This window comes from Polypterus senegalus, chromosome 11, assembly GCF_016835505.1.
Source record: "Polypterus senegalus isolate Bchr_013 chromosome 11, ASM1683550v1, whole genome shotgun sequence".
In the NCBI taxonomy this organism is placed as follows: Eukaryota; Metazoa; Chordata; class Cladistia; order Polypteriformes; family Polypteridae; genus Polypterus; species Polypterus senegalus.
The window spans coordinates 121,009,056-121,025,047 of NC_053164.1; positions in this window are offsets into that span (position 1 = coordinate 121,009,056).

The window sequence follows — 15,992 nt, forward strand, 5'->3', positions numbered from 1 at the left end:
ATTAAAGCTGGTTAATAAATTGAAGTTGGGCGTTGGTTTTCTTTAACAATGGAAACGAAATAAAGTTTTGCAGGTTCCCATAGGCATAACCCGCTTTGGATGGTCAGGGTTTGAATTAGTTCGTAAAAAGGAAAAGTAGCCCTTGATGTCATGCATCAGGGATACGCACGGTCCACACTCCAAAAACTGGCAGAGCGCATGCGTATTTAACTCGTAGATCAAATATCGGGCTTACTGGTATGGCTAAGCAAAGCTGCACTTCATAATCTGGTTATATATTGAAGATCGGGTGAGCGCTTCCATTGGAAAGAAAAAGATGATTTCAAAGGCATACACTGATTTTGTTCAGTAACGTATGAATAAAAGCTCGCATCGATGTTGCAAGGCGGTCTCCCAACGTATACTGGGCGAACGGCGTCTTCAACTCCAAGATCAGCGCTTTAAACGGTATGGCCATAATAACAGCAGTTCCATAATGCTGGTTATAAATTGAAGTTCGGTGGTCTCAACAATGAAAGGATAAAGATGCAGTTCCCGGGCAAGCTGATGGTCAGGTGAAGTACAGTACAGGAAAAAGCTTACAGCATCCGGATCCCAGCCACCTCCCTCTAAGAACTGGCAGAGCGTGCGTGTTTTCCCCTGATCAAACTACATCGGGTGCTTTACGGTATGGCGAGCAAAGCTGCGCTTCATAATCCTGGTTATATTGAAGATCGGGGTGGAGCGCTCCATTGGAAAGAAAATGATGCATTTCAAAGCTACACGATTTCGCACGTAATAAAGCTTAAGATCGATTTTGCAATGCGGTCTGAATCCGCGATACTGCGAACCAAGGCTTTAATCAGTTCAGACGTTTTAAACTGGTATGGAACACAGCATGTCAACTGGTAAAATGCAGTTCGGTCGTTACAATGGAAAGGATATGGTTATCAGCATGCAAGGATGTAAGTAGTTCAGTACAAGAAAAAGCTTTCGGATCCAGGAGCTCCCATTAATTATGGCAAGGCATGCGTTTTAACCGTAATCAAGTAACTGGTTTTTTAACTGTAATGCAAGCAAAGCTGCATTAATGGGTATATATTGAAATGGAGGAAGTTCGTGAAGAAAGATGCATTTCAAAGGATAACTAGTTCCGGTCAGTGAGTCATGAAAAGTTACAGATCGAAGGCAGCGTCTCCCAGAGTACTGGGTAACCTCTCAAGCTCAAGTAGACGCTGCAAACTGGTATCATCGGTTCATACAGATGGCTCATAATGCTATCATTGAAGTGGTTTGATCGGGATGGAAAGGATGAAAGAATAGTCAGTCAAGCATATGATGTTCGTGTCATGCAGTGAAAAAGCTTACAGCATCCGGGATCCCAGCCACTTCCAAGAACTGCGCAAGCCATGGTATGGCAATCAGGCTCAAACTCTCGGATAGCTTAATCGGTATGGCTTAAATCAACAGCAGCTCATATGCTGGTTTATATTGAAGTCGGTGGTTGACGATGAAAGGAAAAATAGCATTTCAAGGCATACACTGAGTCGTTCATTCAGTAAAAGTATAATCCTGACCAGCTACTTCTCAGAACTGCGGCGCAATCGCGCTTTACCTGTATCAAATCACATCGGGGCTTTTACTGGTAGGCTAAGAAACAGCTCGCTTTCATAATGCTACATAATTAGTTCGGGTGGACGCTTCCATTGAAAGTAAAATGATGCATTTCAAAGGATACACTGAAGTTTATTTCAGTACAACAGTAATGAATAACAGCTTCAAGCATTCGATTTTGCAATGCGGTCTGCAATCCGCGTATACTGGCAACGGTCTTTAAATCCAAGTTCAGACGCTTTAAACTGGTATGGCTAAATAACAGCAGTGCTCCATAATGCTGGTTATAAATTGAAGTTCGGTCGATCGCAAAATGGAAAGGATAAAGGTTCAGTTCCAGCCATGCAAATGGTCAATGGCGAGTTACAGAAGCAAAAGTAAGCATCCGGGATCCTCAGCAGCATCCCATTAAAGATGGCAGAGCGCATGCGTATTTAACCTCGTGATCAAAGCACATCGGGTTCTTTACACTGGTATGGTCAGGGGCAAAGCCGCACTTCATAATGCTGGTTATATATTAGATCGGGTGGAGCGTCGCATTGGAAAAAAAAAAGAAAAGATGCATTTCCGGGAAGCGGGCATACAATTGATGTTCATGGTTCATGCAACTGTCGCGGAATAAAAGCTTACAGCATTCGATGTTGCATGGTCTGCGTTACGTATACTGGGCTTACACGTACGCTCTTCAACTTCCAAGATCAGGCGCTTTCAAACTGGAAAGGCGGCTTGGCAATCAACAGCAGTTCTTCATAATGCTGTTGGTAAATTGAAGTTCGGGTGGTCTCTAAATAATGGAAAGGAAGGTGATGGTTCCAGGCTGATGGTCAGGTTGATTAGTGTTACAGGAAAATAGCTTAGCAGCATCCAAATCCCAGCCACCTCCAAGAACTGGCAGAGCGCATGCGTGAGCCGACTCTCCTCTAGATCAAACCGTACCGGGTGCTTTTACTGGTGGCGGCCGTAAGCAACGTCGCTGCGCTTGTTAATCCCAAGTACATTGAAGATCGGGTGAGGCCCGCTGAAAGTAAATGATGCATTCAGCATACACTGTGCTTATTTTCAGCACAACAGTACGAATAACAGCTACAGCATTCGAACATTTGCAATGCGTGGTCTGCAATCCGCGTATATTGCTGAACTAAAAGCAAGTCTTTAAATTCCAAGTTCAGACGCTTTTTAAACTGGTATGGCCATAAATAACAGCAGTGCTCCAGTACGCTGGAAGTTATAAATTGAAGTTCGGGTCGATCGCTAACAATGGAAAGGGTTAAAGGTTCAGTTCCCAGCAATACGGTCAAGTGGCGTAGTTACAGTAGAGGAAAAAAGCTTACAGCATCCGGGGGATCCCAGGCAGGCAGCCTCCATTAAAGAGTACTGGCAGAGCGCATGCGTATTTAACCTCGCAGATCAAAGCACATCGGGTTCTTTTGTTAATTGGTATGGCTGTGCTAAAAGCCGCATCATATAATGCTGGTTATAGTGGCTGAAGATCGGGGTGAGCGCCCATTGGAAAGAAAAAGATGCATTTCAAAGGTACCGATGTTCGGGCGGTTCAAAGTAATCACATTAAAAGCTTACAGCATTCGATGTTGCAAGGTGGTCTGTGTCACGTATATGGCCAAGCGTTATGCCGTGCGTCTTCAACCGCAAGATCAGGTAAGGCGCTTTCAAACTGGTATGGCCATAACTGCAGTTCTCCTATAATGCTGGTTATAAATTGAAGTTCGTGGTCTTAACAATGAAAGGATAAAGATGTGCTCCCAGGCATACGCTGATGGTCAGTTGATTAGTAGCACAGGAAAATAGCTTACAGCATCCGGGGATCCCAGCCACTTCCTCCAAACTGGCAGAGCGCATGCGTGCGCATTTCCTAGATCAAACTACATCGGGTGCTTTTACTGTGCGACAAAGTGTTGCGCTGCATTACAATCCCCTGGTTATATATTGAAGATCGGGGTGAGCTTCCATTGTAGCAAATGATGCATTTCAAAAGGCACAATACCGAAGTTTATTTTCAGTACAACAGTAATGAACAACAGCTTACAGTACCGATTTTGCAATGCGGTCTGCAATCCGCGCATACCGGCGAACTATGCGTCTTAACTTCCATGTTCAGACGCTTTAAACTGGTGCGCCATAAATAATGCGCAGCAGTGCTCCATAATGCTGGCTATATTATAACCAGTTCGGGCCGATCGCTGGTCAATGGAAAGGATAAAGGTTCACAGTTCCCAGCCATGCAATGATGGTCAAGTGGCGTAGTTACAGCATACAGGAAAAAAAGCTACAGCATCCGGGATCCCAGGCAGCCTCCCATTAAAGTACTGGCAGAGCGTATGCATTTAACCTCGTAGATCAGCACATCGGGGTTTTTACACCTGTATGGCTGAAGCAAAAGCTGCACTTCATAATGCTATATTGAAGATCGGTGAGCGCTTCCATTGGAAAGAAAAAGATGCATTTCAAAGGCATACACGCCGACGTTCATGGTTCAGCGCAACTGTCATGAATAAAAGCTTACAGCATCTGCCGATGCTGCAAGGTCCGCAGCCAATGCATACTGGGCGATACGTGCCGCCTTCAACCTCCAAGATCAGGCGCTTTCAAAGTCCCAGGCGGCCATAATCAACAGCAGTTCTCCATACTGCTGGCTATAAATTGAAGTTCGGGTGGGTCTCTAACAATGGAAAGGATAAAGATGGTTCTAGCACACGCTGATGGTCAGGTTGATTAGTACAGTACAGGAAAATAGCTTACAGCATCCGGGGATCCCAGCCACTTCCTCCAAGAACTGGCAGAGCGCATGCGTGTTTTACCTCCTAGATCAAACCATCGGGTGCTTTACTGGTATGGTCAGCAACAGCTGCGCTTCATAATCCTGGTTATATATTGAAGATCGGGGTGGAGCGCTCAATTGAAAGTAAATGATGCATTTCAAAGGCATACACTGAAGTTTATTTTCAGTACAACAGTACGAATAACAGCTTACAGCATTTTGATTTGCAAGGCGGTTCGGGTAATCCGCGGTGATACTGGCGAACTGCGCGCCTTTTAACTTCCAAGTTCAGATGGAACTGGCAGGCGGCCATAAATAACAGCAGTGCTCCATAATGCTGGTTATAAATTGAAGTTCGCTTCCATCACAACAATGGAAAGGATAAAGGTTCAGTTCCCAGCCATGCAATGATGGTCAAGTGGGCGAGTTACAGTACAGGAAAGTCATATCCGGGGATCCCAGGCAGCTCCCATTAAAGTACCGGGCAGAGCGCGATGCGATGAACCTCGTGGTGGAGATCAGCACATCGGGTCTTTACACTGGTATGGCCAGGCAAAAGCTGCACTTCATAATGCTGGTTATATATTAAGATCGGGTGAGCGCCCATTGGAAAGAAAAAAAGATGCATTTCAAAGGCATACACTGATGTTCAGGGTTCAGTAACTGTCATGTGAATAAAAGCTTACAGCATTCGGCGTTGCAAGGCGGTTCGTGCCACGAGTGGTCAAGGCGACACGTATGCCTTCAACTCCAAGATCAGGCGCTTTCAAACTGGTATGGCTATAATCAACAGCAGTTCTCCATAATGTTGGTTATAAATTGAAGTTCGGTGGGTCTCTAACAATGAAAGGATAAAGATGCAGTTCCCAGGCATACGCTGATGGTCAGGTTGATTAGTACAGTACAGGAAAATAGCTACAGCATCCGATCCCAGCCACTTCCTCCAAGAACTGGCAGAGCGCATGTTTACCTCCAGATCAAACTACATCGGGTGCTTTACTGGTATGTGGCTGTAAGCAACACAGCTGCGCCTTCATAATCCTGGTTATATATTGAAGATCGGGAGCGCCCATTGGAAAGTAAAATGATGCATTTCAAAGGCATACACTGAAGTTTATTTTCAGTACAACAGTACGAATAACAGCTACAGCATTCGACATTTTGCATGGTTCGCAATCCGCTGCATACTGGTTTAACCAGCGCCTTTAATCAAGTTCAGACGCCTTTAAACTGGTATGGCCATAAATAACAGCAGTGCTCCATAATGCTGGTTATAAATCAGTTCGGTCGATCGCTAACAATGGAAAGGATAAAGGTTCAGTTCCCCAGCCATGCAATGATGGTCAAGGGCGAGTTATAGTACAGGAAAAAGCTTACAGCATCCGTGATCCTAGGCAGCCTCCCATTAAAGTACTGGCAGATGACAGTATTTAACCTCGTAGATCAAAGTACACATCGGGTTCTTTTTTACACTGGTATGGCTGTAGGCAAAAGCTGCACTTCCTAATGTTGGTTATATATTGAAGATCGGGTGAGCGTTCCATTGGAAAGAAAAAAAGATGCATTTCAAAGGCATACACTGATGTTCAGGGTTCAGTGCAACTGTCATGAATAAAAGCTTACAGCATTCGATGTTGCAAGGCGGTCTGCAAGCCACGTATACTGGGCGACACGCGCCTTCAACTTCCAAGATCAGGCGCTTTCAAACTGGTATGACAATCAACAGCAGTTCTCCATAATGCTGGTTATAAATTGAAGTTCGGGTGGGTTCAACAATGGAAAAGGATAAAGATGCAGTTCCCAGGCATACGCTACGGTCATACTAGTACAGCAGGAAAATAGCTTACAGCATCCGGGGATCCTGCTCACCTCCTCCAAGAACTGGGTAGAGCGACGCGCGTTTTACCTCCTAGATCAAACTACATCGGGTGCTTTTACTGGTATGGTCAGAAGCAACAGCCGCGCTTCATAATCCTGGTTATATATTACATCGGGTGGAGCGCTTCCATTGAAAGTAAATGATGTATTTCAAAGGCATACACTGAAGTTTATTTTCAGTACAACAGTAATGAGCACAACAGCTATAGCATTCGATGGGCGGGTTCGGTAATCCACAGACATTGGGCTAACCGTGCGCCTTTTAACTTCCAAGTTCAGACGCTTTTAAACTGGTATGGCGCATAAATAACAGCAGTGCTCCATAATGTTGGTTATAAATTGTGTTCGGTCGATCGCTAACAATGGAAATGATAAAGTTTCATTTCCCAGCCATGCAATGATGGTCAAGGGGCGTAGTTACAGTACAGGAAAAAAAGCTTACAGCATCCGGGGATCCCAGGCAGCCTCCCATTAGCAGCATCACTGGCAGAGCGCATGCGTATTTAACCCTCGTAGATCAGCACATCGGGTTCTTTTTACACTGGTATGGTTGTAGGCAAAAGCTGCACTTCATAATGCTGGTTATATTGAAGATCGGGGTGGAGCGCTTCCATTGAAAAGAAAAAAGATGCATTTCAAAGGCATACACTGATGTTCAGGGTTCAGTAACCAAGCCGCGGTCAAAAGCTTACAGTATTCGATGTTGCAAGGCGGCAAGCCACGATACTGGGCGACATACATTTTCAACTTCCAAAGATCAGCGCTTTCAAACTGGTATATTACAATCAACAGCAGTTCTCCACGTTGGTTATAAACCAGTTCGGTGGGTCTCTAACAATGAAGAAAGTATAAGATGCAGTTCCCAGGCATGCTGATGAAGCCGCTGATTAGTACAGTACAGGAAAATAGCTTACATCCGGGATCCCGCCACTCTCCCTCCAAGAACTGGCAGAGCGTACAAAAAGCTTTAATTTCCTCAGATCAAACCACATCGGGTGCTTTTACCGGTATGGTTGTAAGCAACAGCCGCGCTTCATAACTTGGCTATATTGAAGATCGGGGTGAGCGCTTCCATTGAAAGTAAAATGATGCATTTCAAAGGCATACACTGAAGTTTATTTTCAGTACAACAGTAATGAATAACAGCTTACAGCATTCGATTTTGCAAGGCGGTCTGCAACCCGCGTATACTGGGCGAACCGTGCGTCTTTAACTTCCAAGTTCAGGACGCTTTAAACTGGTATGGCTATAAATAACAGCAGTGTCTATAATGCTGGTTATAAATTGAAGTTCGGGTCGATCGCTAACAATGGAAAGGGGATAAAGGTTCGGGGTTCCCAGCCATGCAATGATGGTCAAGTGGCGTAGTTACAGTACAGGAAAAAAAGCTTACAGCATCCGGGGATCCCAGGCAGCCTCCCCTTAAAGTACTGGCAGAGCAAGCATGCGTATTTTAACCCCGTAGATCAAAGTACATCGGGTTCTTTTACACTGGTATGTATTGTAAGCAAAAGCTGCACTTCATAATGCTGGTTATATTGAAGATCGGGTGGAGCGCCTCCATTGGAAAGAAAAAATATGTACTTAAAGGTATACACTGATGTTCAAGTGGTTCAGTGCAACTGTCATGAATAAAAGCTTACAGTATCTGGATGTTGCAAGGCGGTCCGCAAGCCACGTATACTGGCGATACGTGCGTCTTCAACTTCCAAGATCAGGCGCTTCAAACTGGTATGGCTATAATCAACAGCAGTTCTCCATACGTTGGTTATAAATTGAAGCTCCGTGGGTCTCTAAATAAATGGAAAGGATAAAGATGTAGTTCCTCAGGCATACGCTGATGGTCGGGTTGGATTAGTACAGTACAGGAAAATAGCTACAGCATCCGGGGATCCCAGCCACTCTCCAAGGACCGGGTGGCAGAGCGCATGCGTTTTAATTCTAGATCAAATCCACATCGGGTGCTTTTACTGGCTGGCTGTAAGCAACAGCTGCGCTTCATAATCCTGGTTATATATTGAAGATCGGGTGGAGCTTCCATTGAAAGTAAATGATGCATTTCAAAGGCATACACTGAAGTTTATTTTCAGTACAACAGTAATGAATAACAGCTATCTAGCATTCGATTTTGCAAGGCGGTCTGCAATCCGCGTATATCATGAACCGTGCGTCTTTAACTTCCAAGTTCAGACGCTTTGGAACCAGGCGCGGCCATAAATAACAGCAGTGCTCCATAATGCTGGTTATAAATTGAAGTTCGGGTCGATCGCTAACAATAGAAAGGATGGGGTTCAGTTCCCAGCCATGCAATGATGGTCAAGTGGCGTAGTTACAGTACAGGAAAAAGCTTACAGCATCCTGGGATCCTGTGCAGCCCCCATTAAAGTACTGGTAGAGCGATGCTTATTTAACCCGTGATCAAAGTACATCGGGTTCTTTTACACTGGTATGGCTGTAAGCAAAGCTGCACTTCATAATGCTGGTTGTTATATATTGAAAGATCGCGGGAGCGTCCATTGGAAAGATAAAAAGATGCATTTCAAAGGCATACACTGATGTTCATGGTTCAGTGCAACTGTCATGAAAGAAGCTTACAGCATTCGATGTTGTGGCAGGTCTGCAAGCCACGTGATACCAAGGCGATGCGCCCTTTAACTTCCAAGATCAGGCGCTTTCAAACTGGTATGGCTTACATAATCAACAGCAGTTCCATAATGCTTGCTATAAATTGAAGTTCGGGTGGGTCTCTAACAATGGAAAGGATAAAGATGCAGTCCTATGCATACGCTGATGGTCAGGTTGATTAGTACAGTACAGGAAAATAGCTTACAGCATCCGGGGATCCTGCAGCCACTCTCCGCTGAACTGGCAGAGCCGCGATGCTGTTTTACTTCCTAGATCAAACTACATCGGGTGCTTTCAAACTGGTATGGCTGTAAGCAACAGCTGCGCTCATAACCTGGTTATATATTGAAGATCGGGGTGGAGCCGCCCATTGGAAAGTAAAAAATGATGCATTTCCCCAAAGGTATACACTGAAGTTTATTTTCAGTACAACAGTAATGAATAAATAGCTTACAGTATCTGATTTTGCAAGGCGGTCTGCAATCCAAGGTATACTGGGCTTAACTGCGGCGTCTTTAACTTCCAAGTTCAGACGCTTTTAAACTGGTATATGGCCATAAATAACAGCAGTGCTCCATAATGCTGGTTATAAATTGTGTCTGGTCGATCGCTAACAATGGAAAGGATAAAGGTTCAGTTCCCAGCCATGCAATGATGGTCAAGTGCTAGTTACAGTACAGGAAAAGCTTACAGTCCGGGATCCCAGGCAGCTCCCATTAAAGTAGCTGGCAGAGCGATGCGATTTAACCCGTAGATCAAAGACATCGGGTTCTTTACACTGGTATGGTGTAGGCAAAGCTGACTATAATGCTGGTTAATATTGAAGATCGGGTGAGCGCTCATTGAAAGAAAGAGCATTCAAGGATAATGATGTTCGTCAAGCAACTGAGATAATTAAGTTACACATATGAAGTTAAGATTCTGCACAGCGTAAGTCGCGATCGCTTCAATCCAAGTCAGCGTTTTCCAACTGGTTGGAACTGAATCAACAGCATTTCCAGAAGCTGGTTAAAATGCGTGGTTCTAAATAATGGAAGGATAAAGATGGTAAGGCATAAGGTATGTGTCCAGGCTATGATTCACAGTGCAGAAACAGTTACAGATCGTATCAGCTCAGCCATCCCGTCCAAGAACTGGCAGAGCGCAGCGTATTTAACCTCTAGATCAAATACATCGGGTCTTTTACACTGGTATGGCTGTAGCAAAAGCTGATTCATAATGCTGGTTATATATTGAAGATCGGGTGAGCGCTCCATTGGAAAGAAAAAGATGCATTTCAAGGCATACGCTGATGTTCAGGGTTCAGTGCAACTGTCATGAATAAAGCTTACAGCATCTGACGTTAAGGCGGTCTTCAAGCCCGTATACTGGATACGTGGCCTTCAACTTCCAAGATCAGGGCTTTCAAACTGTGTATGGCATAATCAAAGCAGTTCTCCATAATGCTGGTATAAATTGAGTTCGGTGGCTAACAATGGAAAGGTAAAGATGCAGTTCCCAGGCATAGCTGATGGTCAGTTGATTAGTACAGTACAGGAAAATAGCTTTCACTCCGGGGATCCAGTACCTCCTCCAAGAACTGGCAGAGCAGCGTGTTTTACCCTAGATCAAACTACATCGGGTGCTTTACTGGTTGGTGTAAGCAACAGCTGCGCTCATAATCCTGGTTATATAAGAAATCGGGTGGAGCCCATTGAAGTAAAAGATGCATTTCCAAAGGCATACACTGAAGTTTATTTTCAGTACAACAGTAGAATAACAGCTTACGTATTCGATTTGCAGGCTGTTCATAAGATAATCGGTGAGCATGAAAGAAAGGCTTTAACTTCCAAGTTAGACGTTTAAACGGATGCATAAATAAAGCATGCCCTAAGCTGGTTATAAATTAAGTCGGTCGATCAGCTAAATGGAAAGGATAAAGGTTCAGTTCCCAGCCATCAATGATGGTCAGGGCGTAGTTACAGAAGGCAAAAGCTTTAAATCCGGGATCCCAGGCAGCCTCCCATTAAAGTATGCAGCGCATGCATTTTAACCGTAGACAAAGTACATCGGGTTTTTTACACTGGTATGGCTGTAGGCAAAAGCTCCTCTAATGCTTTAATATTGATCGGTGAGCGTCCATTGAAAGAAAAGATGCATTTCAAAGGTTTTACACTGATGTTCGGTCAGTGCAACTGTCATGAATAAAAGCTTACAGCATTGGATGTTGAAGGCAGTCTGAAAAGCCACGGGGATACGGGGCGATCGCGCCTTCAATTTCCAAGATCAGGCGTTTTCTAAACTGGTAGGGCCCAATAATCAACACCCAGTTCCCAAAAGGGGTTATAAATTGAATTTCCGGGGGGGTCTCAACAATGGAAAGGGGGTGATGTGCCCCAGGAAAAGCGGGATGGTCAGGTTGATTAGTACAGTACAGGAAAATAGTTTACAGCACCCGGGGGATCCCACCCCTTCCCTCCAAGAACTGGAGAGCGAGCGGTTTTAAAATTCCTAGATCAAAACAAAAGGGGTGTTTTTACTGGTATGGCCGAAGCAAAGCCGCTTTTTATAATCCTGGTTATATATTGAAGATGGGGGTTTTCCCTTGGGAAAGTAAAGATGCTTTTTTAAAGGATACCCCAAGTTTTTTTTTTGTCCAACGGGTAAGGGAAAAACCACCCAAAGCATTCAAATTTTGCAAGGCGGTCTGCAACCCTGCGATATTTGGCAAACCCGGGGGGGTTTTTTTAATTTCCAAGTTCAGACGCTTTTTAAAAACGGGTTTGGGGGGCTTAAAATCCAAGCAGTGCTCCATAATGCTGGTTATAAATTAAAGTTGGGGTCGATCGTTTAACAAGGGAAAAAGGAAAAAGGGCCCAGCCCCCAGCCATGCAATGATGGTCAAGTGGCGTAGTTACAGTACGGGAAAAAAAAGCTTACAATCCTAATCCCGGGCCCTCCCATTAAAGTACTGGCAGACCCGCATGGGGTTTTTAAACCCCCGTAGATAAAAGGGGCCATGGGGTTTTTTTTACACTGGTATGGCTGAAAGGAAAAAGCTGCATTTCAAATGCTTTATATATTGAAGATGGGGGGGAGCCCCTTCCATTGAAAAAAAAAAGATGATTTCAAAGGCATACACTGATGTTCAGGGTTCAGTAACCCGTCATGAAAAAAAAGCTTACAGCTTTCTAAAGGTTGAAGGCGGTCTGCAACCCACGATACTGGGCAAAACGGCGTCTTCAATTTCCAAGATCAGGCGCTTTCAAACTGGTATGGTTTAAAACCAACAGCAGTTCCCCAAAAGCTGGAAAATTGGGAAGTTCGGGGGGGTCTCTAAAAAATGGAAAGGATAAAGAGGGATTTCCCCGGCATACGTTTGATGGTCGGGTTGATTAGTACAGAAAGGGAAAAAATAGCTTAAGCATCCGGGGATCCCAGCCACCCCCTCCAAGAACTGGCAGAGCGAAAAGGTTTTACCTCCTGATAAAAACTCATCGGGTGTTTTACTGGTATGGTTGAAGCAACACCCGCGCTTCATAACCTTGGTTATATATTGAAGATCGGGGTGGAGCCCCTTCCATTGGAAAGAAAAAGGGCATTTCAAAGGCATACACTGGAAGTTTATTTTCAGTACAAACAGTAATGAATAAAAAGTTTACAGATTCGATTTTGCAAGGCGGCCCCGAATCCGCGATATTGGGTTTAAACCCGCGGCCTTTAACCCCGTTCAGACGTTTTTAAACTTTAGGCTTAAACAAATAACAGCAGTTCCATAAGGGCTGGTTAAAAACCAAAGTTGGGGCCGATCGCCAAGGGAAAAGGGGATAAAGGTTCGGTCTCCCGGGCCATGCAATGATGGTCGGGGCGGGGCAGCACGGGAAAAAAGCTTACAGACCCGGGGGATCCCAGGCAGCCCCCATTAAAGTACTGGCAGAGCCGCGCGATTTAACCCGTAGATAAAAAGTACACCGGGTTTTTTTACACTGGTATGGCTGAAAGGAAAAAAGCTGCACTTCAAATGGCTTTTTGGATATTGAAGATGGGGGTGGAGCCCCTTTTGGAAAAAAAAAGATGATTTCAAAGGCATACACTGATGTTCAGGGCCCGGCAACTGTCATGAATAAAAGTTTTACAGACCTGAGGTTGAAAGGGCGGTTGCGCCACGCAAAAGGCAATACGATCCTTCAATTTCCCCAAGATTGGGCCCCAAAAACTGGAAATGGCCTAATCCCCAGCAGTTCTCCATAATGCGGTTTATAAATTGAAGTTCGGGTGGGTCTCTAACAATGGAAAGGATAAAGATGCATTTCCCCTAGGCAATCCCGATGGTCGGGTTGATTAGTACAGTACAGGAAAATAGTTTAAAGGCACCGGGGATCCCAGCCACTCCCCCCAAGGGTTTTTGGCAGAGCGCATGCTGTTTTACCCCCCAGATCAAACAACATGGGGGTTTTTTACTGGTATGGTCAGAAAGAACACCCGCCCCTTAAATCCTGGTTATATATTAAAGATCGGGGTGGAGCGCTTCCTTTGGGAAAGAAAAAGATGATTTAAAAGGGCATACCCCGAAGTTTATTTTTAAAGTACAACAGTTTTAAAATAACAGTTTACAGCTTTCCGGATTTTGCGGGGGGTCTGCAATCCCGATATTGGCAAAACGGGGGCCGCCTTTAATTTTCCAAAAGTTCAGACGCTTTAAACGGGTTTGGGGCCAAAACCCCCAGCAGTGCCCATAATGCGGGGGTTATAAAAAAAAAGTTGGGGTCGATCGCTAACAAGGGAAAAAGGGATAAAGGGGTTCAGTTCCCAGCCATGCAATGATGGTAAAGGCGGGGGTAGTTACAGTACGGGAAAAAAGTTTACAGCACCCGGGGATCCCAGGACCCTCCCATTAAAGTTTGGCAGAGCGCATGCGTTTTTAAACCCTGTAGATCAAAGTACATGGGGTTTTTTTTACACTGGTATGGCTTTTGGGAAAAAAGCTGCACTTCAAAATTGCTGGTTAATTTTGAAGATCGGGGTGGAGCCCCTTCCTTGGAAAAAAAAAAAGATGCATTTCAAAGGTATACACTGATGTTCAGGGTTCAGTGAACTGTCATGAATAAAAGCCAGCATTCAAATGTTGAAGGGGGTCTGCAACCCACGTATATTTGGGCGATACGGGCGCCTTCAACTTCCAAAAATCAGGCGCTTTCAAACTGGAAGGAAATAATAAACAGCAGTTCTCCATAAGGGCTGGTTATAAAAAAAATTTCGGGGGGGTCGCTAACAATGGAAAGGATAAAGATGCATTTCCCCCAGGCATACGCTGATGGTCGGGTTTGGGATTAGTACAGCGGGAAAAATACCCAAAAGCATCCGGGGATCCCAGCCACTCCCCCTCCAAGAACGGGGCGGGAGCGAGCGTTTTACCCCTAGATCAAACTACATCGGGTGCTTTTACGGTAGGGCCCGAAAGGCAACAGCTGCGCCCATAATCCGGGCTATATATTGAAGATCGGGGGGGACCCGCCCCATTGGAAAGTAAAATGATGCATTTCAAAGGCATAACGAAGTTTATCTACAACAGTAATGAATAACAGCTTACAGCATTCGATTTTGAGGGTCTGAAGCATCTAACGGCTATCCATCGACTTACTGGCAAGTACGCGAGGTCAATCTGTTAATGTCTCTGATCAAACATGGATGATAAGGTTGCTAGCAACATGAGTCTAACTGCGTTAATAGAAGAGAGCACTCAACAGAATTGCATAAACATAATGAATTATCTTCAGACAGATATTGAATACACTACAATCCGTTTCTGGTTAACCGTAGCTGTATAGTCAACTTACTGCTTTAATAATTCAGAGGTAAAGCTGGTATAAATTAAAGAGGTACAAAGTGGTTAAAGGAACAGTTGTTCATCGTACAATGGTAATGAAAAGTTCAGTTCCAGCAATGATGTCGGCAGACGCAGAAAGCAGATCGGGGTCACCGCAGCCCTTAAAGTACTGGCAGATCATGGTATTTAACTGAATCGACATAGTTATCACTGATGTCGAGTAAGCTGCTATAAATTAATATTGGTGGGTGCAGCATTGGAAAGATAAAGATGCAGTTCAACAGGCATAACGATGTTCAGGTTCAGTGTACTGTAGAATATAAGCATCCGATGGCTCACTCCAAGATCGGCTTCAACGTAGGTTAACACCAGTTCCAAATCGGTGCTTTTAAACTGGTATGGCTTAATCAACAAGTGCTCCATAATGCGTTATAAGATCGGTGGATCTAACAAGGAATGATAAAGTGCAGTCAGAAGCTACGCTGGGATCAGGTATCTACAAGAATGCAAGTCGCATCCGGTTCACTCCCTCAAGAACGGCGACATGCGTGTTTCAGTCTAAACAGCGCTCTATCCTGGTAAGAACAGCTGGGCTTCATAATCTGGTATAATTGAAGATCGGGATGCATGGAAAGTAATTGATGATTTCAAAGGTAATGAATAATAGCTTCGTCAACGGTACGAATACGCTTAAGCATTGATCGTTGCAGGTTTAATCCAGTCAGACTTAACTGGTGCCGATATTAACACCAGTTCATAACGGTTTAAATGGATGGCTAATCAGCAGTGGCTCCATAATGCTGGTTCAGCAATGAAGTTCGGATCGTCAAGGAAAGGTAAGGTTAATCCCACCATCTCGGTGGCAGGCGCTCATTAAGTACAGTAAAGCGTTTACGCATCCGGGGATCCAGCAGCTTCTTTATAAGACTGGCAGAGCGATAGTTTTAACCTCTAATCGTAATGTCTTGAACGGTATGGCTTCGGCAAAAATGCACTTCAAGCTGGTATATATTGAAGATGGGTTACGCACCATGGATAAAAGCTACACATTTCAATGGCAAGCCTGATGTTCAGGTCAGTGAACTGTCGAATAAAGTTCACTCGATGTATCAGGCTTAAAGCCGTATGTAACGGCGATCTCCATCTGTAAATTCCAAGATCAGGCGCTAACTGGTAAGGTGAAGGATAAAGCAGTTCCCAATGCTGGTTGTAAATTGAAGTCGTGTCTCAAAATGGCTAAAGGATCAGATCAGTCCAGCAGCGTGGCAGGTTGATTAGTACAGTACAGGAAAAATAGCTTACATCCGGGGATCC